Below are 12,701 nucleotides of genomic sequence, written 5' to 3'. Positions count from 1 at the left end.
CAGCATAGGTTTGCTGAGGCATTCGGTCCTGAGTCCTTTGGGTCACTAAGGATGACATGATCCGCAGCCACCTCCTCCCAGCCACGTACAAGTCCATGGGTTTCTTGGGACTATAAATGATCCCTTGAAGACTGCTGCTGATGCTGAGTGCCAGGCTCCACCTCCATGCTGACACAATCCTCCTCCTCTTCCTGTGTGATCAGCGGGCACGCAGGAACACTGTCTGGATAAAGGGGGCCTTGAGAGGTAAGGAAGTCCTCCTCTGCCTCCCTCTGTTCTGCCTCAAGTGCCCTGTCCATTATTCCACGCAGCGTGTGCTCTAACAGGTGGGCAAGAGGTACATTGTCACTGATGCATGCACTGTTACTGCTCACCATCCTCGTGGCCTCCTCAAATGGTGACAGGACAGTGCATGCATCCCTGATCATAGCCCATTGGCGTGGGGAAAAAAACCAAGCTCCCCTGACCCTGTCCGGCTGCCATAGTCGCATAGGTACTCATTGATGGCCCTCTGCTGCATGTGCAGCCGCTGCAGCATGGCCAACGTTGAGTTCCACCTGGTGGGCATGTCACAGATTAGGCGGTTCTTGGGCAGGTTAAATTCCTTTTGGAGGTCAGCCAGCCGAGCACTGGCATTATATGACCTGCGGAAATGCACACAGACTTTCCTGGCCTGCCTCAGGACATCCTATAAGCCCAGGTGCCCAAGAACCACTGCACCACCAAGTTAAGGACGTGAGCCAAACAGGGCACATAGGTCAGTTGTCCTGGAGGGCGGAGAGGAGGTTGGTGCCACTGTCACAATCCACCATATCCGCCTTAAGCTGGCATGGCATCAACCACCTCTGAACCTGCCCCTGCAGAGCTGACAGAATCTCTGCCCCAGTGTGGCTCCTGTCCCCCAAGCACACCAGCTCAAGCACCGCATGGTATCTTTTTGCTTGCGTGCTTGCGTAGCCCCTTGAACGTCTACGGCGCATCGCTGGTTCCAAGGACAAATCAGCACAGGAAGAGGCCATGGAGGAAGAAGAAGAGGAGGTGGTGGGGGAGAGAGATGTGGCAGAATAACCACTAGTTACCACCACCCTGGGTTTGGCCAATTACAGCTCTCTGTACAGACGGCTCTGTAATTGGCCAAGCATGCGGGTCATAGCGCATGCTTGGCCAATCATCAGCCAGCAATGCACCGCGATGCCGCAGTGAATTATGGGCCATGACGCACCACTCGAATTTGGCGCGAACGGCCCATATTGTTTGTAATTCGACGAACGGTCGAACATGCGATTTTCGAGTCGAACATGGGTTCAACTCGAACTCGAAGCTCATCCCTACTCTGTGTATTAGCTGACACCCTTTTGATGCTAATGATAGCAATATCTATTACATCCATGTTATGTCAGTGCATAATTTGTTCAAAACCCAATAAAAATGTATTGAACGAAAAATGCACTGATTACTGTGTAAATGTCACTGGCAGGGAAGGGGTTAACAGTAGGGAGAGATCAAAGGGTTAACTGTGTTCCCTATGTGTGTTTCTAACTGTGGGGGGAAGGGACTGTCTATGAGGAGAGAGAGATCGGTGTTCATGCATAGTATGAATACACAATCTGTCTCCTCTCCATTGAAAGAACTGGGATCTGTGTGTTCACACACACAGATCCTGGTTCTCGTTCTGTCACCAGCGATCACTGGAGCCCGGAGATCATCGACTTTTCAAAGGATGTTGCACTTTGCATGAGCATTTTCCCCAAAGCTTTGTGAATGAGGTTGAAACTGCAACTTCCATCATCCAAATCATCTTTTCCTTGCACGTGATTTGGCATTCTTTGTGAAGTGACATTTCATCACATTCAGCAAGCTGTGGGAAAATTCCCATGCAAAGTACAACTTCCCTTGCATAGTGAAGAGCCTATTTTTCTTTAACAAATCAACCCCACTGTGTGGTACTAATGTCTGACTAGTGTCTCACAATTCTCTTGCTGAAGGAAATCCAGCTGTGATAACAGTCAGCAAAAAGGTGTATGTTTATGTATGTTAGGCCACAAGTGCCAATGTTCAGCAGGTCAAGCTAGCCCTCTTATTCATTACCCATTTGAAAACAATAACTTCACCAAGGAAACTTTGATGATTTGGACTAAAAAGTTGCATAAAACTGCAATAGGACACATGACAGGAAAGATGATAGACAACGAGGCATAGGTGTATATCGCTTACTCTCGTAGGAGCTGCTGAAAATTTGCCCAGGTTTTTTCCCAGTGGATTGCCCTGCAGTCAGAAACACATTCTCGGCCACACTTTTCCTCAATAACCAGTCTAGGGGTGTTGTTTTTGTTGATTTTATTTTTTGAGGCCTTGGATAGGGTTGAGGAAATTGGGTGGAATACTCCAAAAACAGAAACTATATACAATTTGAATTAATTCCTTTCTGAAAAGCTTGTAGCAAACTGTGGACTTGGCTTTGTAATGAAAACAGTTAAATGTAAAGCTGAACAGAAGTCCTTGCATATAGTATACTGTGGACTTGGCTTTACAGACCTGTAAAATAAAAATGTATATATATTAGCATGGTTTATTGAAATTAGCATGCATTCAACTCAACTGGCAACTATACACCTTTTGGTTGCCCCAGCACTTGGCTTGATATGCCTAATGCCGCGTACACACGGTCGGACTTTCCGGCATACTTGGTCCGGCGGACCAGAGTGTGCCGGACAATCCGCCCGTGTGTGGGCGGCGGCGGACTTTTCCGGCGGACTTCTTCCCAAAAGCCCGCCGGACCTAGATTTTAAACATGTTTGAAATCTTTCCGTCGGACTCAGTTTCGGGCGGAAAGTCCGCTCGTGTGTGTGCTGGTCCGACGGAAAGCCCGCTCGTGTGTAGGCTGGTCCGACGGACCAAATACGACACGAGGGGATGGTATTGCATCTCGCGCTCGCTGCAATAGGAAAAACAAATCTTCCTATTGCGGCGAGCGCGGGGCATACCAGGCCCTTAGGTCTGGTATGGATTATAAAGGGGAACCCCGCTACGCCGAAAAAACGGCGTGGGGTCCCCCTAAAATCCATACCAGACCCCGATCCGAGCACGCAGCCTGGCCGGTCAGGAAAGGGGGTGGGGACGAGCGAGCGCCCCCCCCCTCCTGAACCGTACCAGGCCGCATGCCCTCAACATGGGGGGTGGGTGCTTTGGGGGAGGGGGGCGCCCTGCGCCCCCCCCCCCCAAAGCACCTTGTCCCCATGTTGATGAGGACAAGGGCCTCTTCCCGACAACCCTGGCCGTTGGTTGTCGGGGTCTGCGGGCGGGGGCTTATCGGAATCTGGGAGCCCCCTTTAATAAGGGGGCCCCCAGATCCCGGCCCCCCACCCTATGTAAATGAGTATGGGGTACATGGTACCCCTACCCATTTACCTAGGAAAAAAGTGTAAGTAATAAAACACACTACACAGGTTTTTAAAATATTTTATTAAACAGCTCCGGGGGGGGATCTTCCTCCGGCTTCGGGGGTCTTCTTCCGGCTTCGGGGATCCCTCCGCTTCATCTTCTCCCGGCGTCCGGTTGGTTCTTCTCCGCTCTCCGGCCTCTTCTCCCGGTGTCGCAGGTCTTCGGCCGGCCCCTCCGCTCTCTTCATGTAGCTCTATTGCGAGCGGAGGTCCGGACTTCTGGGCTTCTTGGCTTCTTGGCTTCTTGGCTTCTCTTCTCTTCTCTTCCCCCAGATGTTGACACGACGCTCTCTCCGGCTGGACTGGTCTCTGAGGGCTGCGTTGTGACTTATATAGGCGGAGACCCCGCCCCCATATGATGTCACAGTCCTTGGGCATGCTGGGACTGTGACGTTTTAGGGGGCGTGGTCGACCACGCCCCCTAAAACGTCACAGTCCCAGCATGCCCAGGGACTGTGACATCATATGGGGGCGGGGTCTCCGCCTATATAAGTCACAACGCAGCCCTCAGAGACCAGTCCAGCCGGAGAGAGCGTCGTGTCAACATCTGGGGGAAGAGAAGAGAAGAGAAGCCAAGAAGCCAAGAAGCCCAGAAGTCCGGACCTCCGCTCGCAATAGAGCTACATGAAGAGAGCGGAGGGGCCGGCCGAAGACCTGCGACACCGGGAGAAGAGGCCGGAGAGCGGAGAAGAACCAACCGGACGCCGGGAGAAGATGAAGCGGAGGGACCCCCGAAGCCGGAAGAAGACCCCCGAAGCCGGAGGAAGATCCCCCCCCGGAGCTGTTTAATAAAATATTTTAAAAACCTGTGTAGTGTGTTTTATTACTTACACTTTTTTCCTAGGTAAATGGGTAGGGGTACCATGTACCCCATACTCATTTACATAGGGTGGGGGGCCGGGATCTGGGGGCCGCCTTATTAAAGGGGGCTCCCAGATTCCGATAAGCCCCCGCCCGCAGACCCCGACAACCAACGGCCAGGGTTGTCGGGAAGAGGCCCTTGTCCTCATCAACATGGGGACAAGGTGCTTTGGGGGGGGGGGCGCAGGGCGCCCCCCTCCCCCAAAGCACCCACCCCCCATGTTGAGGGCATGCGGCCTGGTACGGTTCAGGAGGGGGGGGGGCGCTCGCTCGTCCCCACCCCCTTTCCTGACCGGCCAGGCTGCGTGCTCAGATCGGGGTCTGGTATGGATTTTAGGGGGACCCCACGCCGTTTTTTCGGCGTAGCGGGGTTCCCCTTTATAATCCATACCAGACCTAAGGGCCTGGTATGCCCCGCGACGGGGCTAGCAAGGTGTCAATCTCGCCGATAAAAGCGGCAAGATTGACATCCTTCTCTAGTCCCGTCGCACCTGAGTCACGTTCAAAATGAACGGACTTGTCTGTGTGTGGGCAAGTCCGTTCATTCTGAAAGTCCGCCGGAACTCCGGCGAAAGTCCGTCGGAAAGACGGGCGGACTTAGCCCGCCGGAAAATCCCGGCGTGTGTGGGCAAGTCCGTTCGTTTTAAAGTCCGGCGCACCTGGCGGACAAAGTCCGTCGGAAAGTGTGCCGGACCAAGTAGGATAGAAAGTCCGCTCGTGTGTACGCGGCATAAGTCTCCCTGCCGAGGTTTGGGTGAGATTGAAGTTCAATATCAAGCATGATGTTTCACATTGATTGTTTGTCAGCCATATTTTAACCCTTTCCATTCTTGGAAAACTTTGATTGTACAAGAAATATTTTTACACAAACCGTGGCATAGACATTTTTATTACTTCTTTGAGGTAGTGTTTTGGTTCCCCCCTAGCTACAGAGGGCTAACATTTATTACACAGACTGCCATATGTTGGTTCTCCATACAGTGTCTGAACCTTTTAGGAGTACACTGTTTTTTTTTCTGGAACTGTTTGTTCTATGGCTGCGTGTGCTAAGACTCAACAAGTGTTTTCTTTTATATGTTTTTATAATTGTGATCAGGGATGGGAGGAGCCGAACCTGGGTCGTGCCCCAGGGGACATGTATCAATGCAAAAAGAAGTTTTAAAAACAGACGTTTTTTCGGGAGCAGTGATTTTAATAATGCTTAAAGTGAAACAATAAAAGTGTAATATTCCTTTAAATTTCGTACCTGGGGGTGTCTATTGTATGCCTGTAAAGGGGCGCATGTGTCCCGTGTTTATAACAGTCTGACAGCAAAATGACATTTCAAAGGAAAAAAAGTCATTTAAAACTACTCGTGGCTATAATGAATTGTCGGTCCGACAATACACATAAAAGTTCATTGATAAAAACGGCATGGGGATTCCCCACAGGGGAACCAGGAACCAAAATTAGAAAAAAAATGGTGTGGGAGTCCCCCTAAATTTCATACCAGGCCCTTCAGGTCTGGTATGGTTTTAAGGGGAACGCCGCGCCAAAATTTAAAAAAAAATGGTGTGGGGTCCCCCCAAAAATCCATACCAGGCCCTTATCTGAGCACACAACCAGGCAGGCCGCAGGAAAAGAGGGGGGACGAGAGAGCGCCCCCCCTCCTGAACCATACCAGGCCTCATGCCCTCAACATTGGGAGAGGTCTTTGAGGTAGCGCCCCAAAGCACCTTGTCCCCATGTTGATAGGGAGAAGGGCCTCATCCCCACAACCCTTGCCCAGTGGTTGTGGGGGTCTGCGGGCGGGGGGCTTATCGGAATCTGGAAGCCCCCTTTAACAAGGGGACCCCCAGATCCCGCTCCCCCCCGTGTGAATTGGTAATGGGGTACAAATGTACCCCTACCATTTCACAAAAGAAGTGTCAAAAAGGTTAAAAAACACAAGAGACGGTTTTTGACAAGTCCTTTATTCATTTCTTCTTCTTTCAACTTCTTCCATCTTTTTTCTTCTGGTGTTCTTTCGGTGTTCTTCTTCTTCCTCCATCTTCTTCTTCATCTTCTTCTTTTCCATCTTCTTCTTCCTCCACTCTTCTCGTCCCGTCCCCCCTCTGACAACATGGGGAAAACCACAGGGAAGACCTGTGAATTCCCCGTGCGGCAGAGGAGGGCAGGGTCACTGGGTGGCCCCACAGATGCTCAGCAGCATTACCTCAGCATTACTTCAGACACACAATTCCAGCCAGGAGGGACAGGCGGACTACAGGTCAGAGCCACCCCACATCCCACAGCACCTCACTCTAGGGAAACAGATGGAAATCCACATGGTCAACACACCATCTCTAGCATCCACAGAAACCCTGATCAAAAGATCTTTGACGGATCTCTCCTTCTCCCCCCCGGGGCCCACTGCTGACAGGCATCCAGACTATAACTTCCAGCACATACACACAGTACAAGAACAACTGGACCTGGCCATGTCACGAATCGACGACCTGGAGAACAGATCCAGGAGGTACAATATTAGAATCAGAGGACTCCCGGAGACCATATTGAATGTACCGGAGGCAGTGCAGGACCTAATTAAAAACCTGCTCCCCAATATCCCTCTCCACCATCTCAAACTCGACAGAGCTCACAGGGCCCTTGGACCCCCCAGGAAAGATGGCACCCCAAGGGACATCATCCCAATGCCCCATCACTAAGCCGTAAAAGAGGAAGAGATCAGACAAGCTAGAACCACTCAAACTGTGTTGTTCCAGGGCCACCAGGTGCAAATCTTTGCAGATCTTTCACCCTCCACGATCAAACAGAGGAGAGCCCTAAAACCGTTGCTACATGCATTAACCCAGAAGGATAAAAAATATAGATGGGCCTTCCCCTTTGCAGTCAGGTTCCCCGAAAAAGGAAGACAATACACCTTCTCTACCCTGCCTGAAGGTGAGAAACTACTCCTACACCTGAAACTAATTTCTCAGGAGTAGAGATAAGCTTCGTGTTCGAGTCAAACCCATGTTCGACTCAAACATCGTCTGTTCGCCCATTCGCCGAATATGGGCCGTTCGCGCCAAATTCGTGTGGCGCGTCACGGCCCATAATTCACTGCGGCATCGCAGTGCATTGCTGGCTGATGATTGGCCAAGCATGCACTATGACCCGCATACTTTGCCAATCACAGCGCCGTCTGTACAGAGAGCTGTAATTGGCCAAAGCCATGGTGGCTTTGGCCAATTATGGCTCAGGGGGTTTAGTACACGACCCACACTATATAAGGCCGCCTGCATGGAGGCCCTGTGTAGTGTGTGTTCCGGCGTTGAGAGACAGAGAGACAGTGTCATTTGATTTAAGTTAGATAGATTAGGCAGGACAGTCAGTGAGTTAGCTGCACTTACAGTGTATTGTGTATTTATATGCATTGCAGGTGTTGTATATATATATATATACACTGTATTCAGTTTAGCTAGATCCGTTCCTGTTATTATCTTCCTACTGACAGGCAGGCTTGTGTTGTTACAGTATTTACAGCTACCTGAAGAAAATTGCTGGTGTTCCTCTGATACTATTAGTACCACAGTCAGGCAGCTAGACTATTTACAGTTAGTATAGTGCTTCCTCCTCATAGTGTTCAGCGAAAGCTACTAGTTAGTTTAGTGTGACCTCAGCACAGTGTTAAGCTAAAGCTACAAGTTAGTGTAGTGCGTCCTCCTCACAGTGTTCAGCTGAAGCTACAAGTTAGTGTAGTGCGTCCTCCTCACAATGTTCAGCTAAAGCTACACGTTAGTGTAGTGCGAAATCTGCACAGTGTTCAGCTAAAGCTACAAGTTAGTGAAGTGCATCCTCTGAACAGGGTTCAGCTAAAGCTACAAGTTAGTGTAGTGCGTCCTCTGAACAGTGTTCAGCTAAAGCTACAAGTTAGTGTAGTGCACAGTGTTCAGCTAAAGCTACAAGTTAGTGTAGTGCGTCCTCCTCACAGTGTTCAGCTAAAGCTACAAGTTAGTATAGTGCGACCTCTGCACAGTATTCAGCTAAAGCTACAACTTAGTGTAGTGTGTCCTCTGAACAGTGTTCAGCTAAAGCTACAACTTAGTGTAGTGCGACCTCTGCACAGTGTTCAGCTAAAGCTACCTGTAGAAGGTTGGTGGTGTTTTCCTGATCCTACCAATACCGCAGGCAGCTACATTATTTACACGTTAGTGTAGTGCGTCCTCTTCACAGTGTTCAGCTAAAGCTATCTGTAGAAGGTTGGTGGTGTTTTCCTGAACCTATCACTACCGCAGGCAGCTACATTATTTACACGTTAGTGTAGTGTGACCTCTGCACAGTGTTCAGCTAAAGCTACAAGTTAGTGTAGTGCACAGTGTTCAGATAAAGCTTCAAGTTAGTGTAGTGCGTCCTCCTCACAGTGTTCAGCTAAAGCTACAAGTTAATGTAGTGCGACCTCTGCACAGTGTTCAGCTAAAGCTACAAGTTAGTGTAGTGCGTCCTCCTCACAGTGTTCAGCTATAGCTACAAGTTAGTGTAGTGCATCCTCCTCACAGTGTTCAGCTAAAGCTACAAGTTAGTGTAGTGCGACCTCTGCACAGTGTTCAGCTAAAGCTACAAGTTAGTGTAGTGCGTCTTCTGAACAGTGTTCAGCTAAAGCTACAAGTTAGAGTAGTGCCACCTCTGCACAGTGTTCAGCTAAAGCTACCTGTAGAAGGTTGGTACTGTTTTCCTGATCCTATCACTACCGCAGGCAGCTACATTATTTTAACGTTAGTGTAGTGCATCCTCTGCACAGTGTTCAGCTAAAGCTATCTTTAGAAGGTTGGTGGTGTTTTCCTGATCCTATCACTACCGCAGGCAGCTACATTATTTACACATTAGTCTAGTGCGACCTCTGCACAGTGTTCAGCTAAAGCTATCTGTAGAAGGTTGGTGGTGTTTTCCTGATCCTATCACTACCGCAGGCAGCTACATTATTTTAACGGTAGTGTAGTGCGTCCTCTTCACAGTGTTCAGCTAAAGCTATCTGTAGAAGGTTGGTGGTGTTTTCCTGAACCTATCACTACCGCAGGCAGCTACATTATTTACACGTTAGTGTAGTGTGACCCCTGCACAGTGTTCAGCTAAAGCTACAAGTTAGTGTAGTACACAGTGTTCAGCTAAAGCTTCAAGTTAGTGTAGTGCGTCCTCCTCACAGTGTTCAGCTAAAGCTACAAGTTAGTGTAGTGCGACCTCTGCACAGTGTTCAGCTAAAGCTACAAGTTAGTGTAGTGCGTCCTCCTCACAGTGTTCAGCTATAGCTACAAGTTAGTGTAGTGCGACCTCTGCACAGTGTTCAGCTAAAGCTACAAGTTAGTGTAGTGCATCTTCTGAACAGTGTTCAGCTAAAGCTACAAGTTAGAGTAGTGCCACCTCTGCACAGTGTTCAGCTAAAGCTATCTGTAGAAGGTTGGTGGTGTTTTCCTGATCCTATCACTACCGCAGGCAGCTACATTATTTTAACGTTAGTGTAGTGCGTCCTCTTCACAGTGTTCAGCTAAAGCTATCTGTAGAAGGTTGGTGGTGTTTTCCTGAACCTATCACTACCGCAGGCAGCTACATTATTTACACGTTAGTGTAGTGTGACCCCTGCACAGTGTTCAGCTAAAGCTACAAGTTAGTGTAGTACACAGTGTTCAGCTAAAGCTTCAAGTTAGTGTAGTGCGTCCTCCTCACAGTGTTCAGCTAAAGCTACAAGTTAGTGTAGTGCGACCTCTGCACAGTGTTCAGCTAAAGCTACAAGTTAGTGTAGTGCGTCCTCCTCACAGTGTTCAGCTATAGCTACAAGTTAGTGTAGTGCATCCTCCTCACAGTGTTCAGCTAAAGCTACAAGTTAGTGTAGTGCGACCTCTGCACAGTGTTCAGCTAAAGCTACAAGTTAGTGTAGTGCGTCTTCTGAACAGTGTTCAGCTAAAGCTACAAGTTAGAGTAGTGCCACCTCTGCACAGTGTTCAGCTAAAGCTACCTGTAGAAGGTTGGTACTGTTTTCCTGATCCTATCACTACCGCAGGCAGCTACATTATTTTAACGTTAGTGTAGTGCATCCTCTGCACAGTGTTCAGCTAAAGCTATCTTTAGAAGGTTGGTGGTGTTTTCCTGATCCTATCACTACCGCAGGCAGCTACATTATTTACACATTAGTCTAGTGCGACCTCTGCACAGTGTTCAGCTAAAGCTATCTGTAGAAGGTTGGTGGTGTTTTCCTGATCCTATTACTACCGCAGGCAGCTACATTATTTTAACGTTAATGTAGTGCGTCCTCTTCACAGTGTTCAGCTAAAGCTAACTGTAGGAGGTTGGTGGTGTTTTCCTGATCCTATCACTACCGCAGGCAGCTACATTATTTTAACGTTAGTGTAGTGCGTCCTCTGCACTGTGTTTAGCTAAAGCTATCTGTAGAAGGTTGGTGGTGTTTTCCTGATCCTATCACTACCGCAGGCAGCTACATTATTTACACATCAGTCTAGTGCGTCCTCTGCACAGTGTTCAGCTAAAGCTACAAGTTAGTGTAGTGCGACCTCTGCACAGTGTTCATCTAAAGCTACCTGTAGAAGATTGGTGGTGTTCTCATACTACAGGCAGGCAGTTGATTTTGCTAGCTGCAGTATCAGTATATATATATATAACCCAGCTTAGTGCAGCTACATCTCACTGCAGGCCATTAGAATGTCTGGAAAGCCAACAAGGAGAGGCAGACAGTCACAAGCCAATAAAAGAGGGCAAGCAGGCTCTGTGTCTAGAGGCAACAGTGCTGGTCGCGGAGACGGTGCATCCTCATCAGCACGTGGCTGTGGGACACGCTTGGCCTTTTTTTTGGAAGCTGGCCGTGTTGAGCCGCAACATGTGGAAGACTTGGTCAAGTGGATGACCAAGCCGTCCTCATCCTCCTCATCCTCTCTCACCCATGCTCAGGGTACTTTGTCTGGCAAAGCAGCTGCCAACGCGGCCTCTTCCCTCGGCTCAGTGGCATCAGTGACTCCTTCCCTAGCCCCACCATGTCCTCCTGAGGAGTCCCTCGAACTGTTGGACCACAGTGTTGGGTACATGCTCCAGGAAGATGCCCAGCGTTTAGAAGGCTCTGATGATGATACTGAGCTAGATGAAGGCAGTAACGTGAGCACGGACAGAGGGGGTGCCAAAGAAGGACAGCAATCTGGCAGTCATGCTCCCCCTGCTGCAGCATACTGCCAGGTTTGCTCCAGTGAAGAGGAGGGAGGGGATGATGAGGTCACTGACTCAACATGGGTGCCTGATAGGAGAGAGGAGGAGGAGGAGGCACATTATCAATGAGGCAGGATGCCCTCCAGGGGCCAGCCTAGGGGCAGCACACTGACTGCATCACACCCAAAAGCTCCGCATGTGCAGGGCACTGCTGTCTCTGCGCGTTATTCCAAAAGTTCTTTGGTGTGGGCCTTTTTTGAGACGAGTGCATCAGATCGCACCGCTGCTAATTGCAACATATGTCTCAAGCGTTTCTCGCGTGGCCAAAACATCTCCCGCTTGGGCACCACATGCTTGACCAGACATATGTTGACCTGCCATGCAGTTCATTGGCAAGCGTATCTAAAAGACCCACACCAAAGAACAAAGAGGACCTCTCCTCCTTGCTCCTCATCAGCTGAGATCTCCAACCCTACTATACCTTCAGTCCTCTCTGAGACCTGCACTGAGAGGATTGAAGGTGTAGAATTAGGTGTGTCACAGCCAAGTACATGTGGGCAATCTGCTTTCGGTACACCGACGTCAGATTGTACCAGGCAAATTTCCCTGCCCCAGCTGTTGCACCGCCGAAAGAAGTTTGCTCCCAGCCATCCACATGCCCAGCGGTTGAATGCTAGCTTGGCAAAATTGCTAGCACTTCAACTGCTGCCTTTTCAGTTGGTAGACTCTGCCCCCTTCCGTGAGTTTGTGGAATGTGCGGTACCTCAGTGGCAGGTACCTAAACGCCACTTTTTCTCACAGAAGGTGATTCCAGCTCTCTACCGGCATGTGGAAGGCAATGTCTTGGCCTCGCTGGACAGGGCGGTCAGCGGTAAGGTGCATATTACCACTGACTCATGGTCCAGCAGGCATGGACAGGGACATTATCTAAGTTTCACCGCACATTGGGTGACTCTGCTGGCAGCTGGGAAGGATGCAGGACAAGGTGCAGTAGTGTTGGAGGTTGTTCCGCCACCATGCCTCCAAAATGCACTATTAATGATTCTGACACACCTCTCTCCTCCACCTCCTCCTCTTCTTCTTCCTCCATGGCCTCCTCCTGTGCTTTGTCCTTGGAACCAGCGGTGCTCCATAGGCATTCAAGGGGCTATGCAAGTATGCAGGCCAAAAGATGCCATGCGGTACTTGAGCTGGTGTTCTTGGGGGACAGGAGCCACACTGGGGCAGAGGTTC

The sequence above is a fragment of the Aquarana catesbeiana genome, linkage group LG09 (genome assembly GCF_042186555.1).
Source record: "Aquarana catesbeiana isolate 2022-GZ linkage group LG09, ASM4218655v1, whole genome shotgun sequence".
NCBI lineage: Eukaryota > Metazoa > Chordata > Amphibia > Anura > Ranidae > Aquarana > Aquarana catesbeiana.
This window is presented reverse-complemented; position numbering follows the sequence as displayed.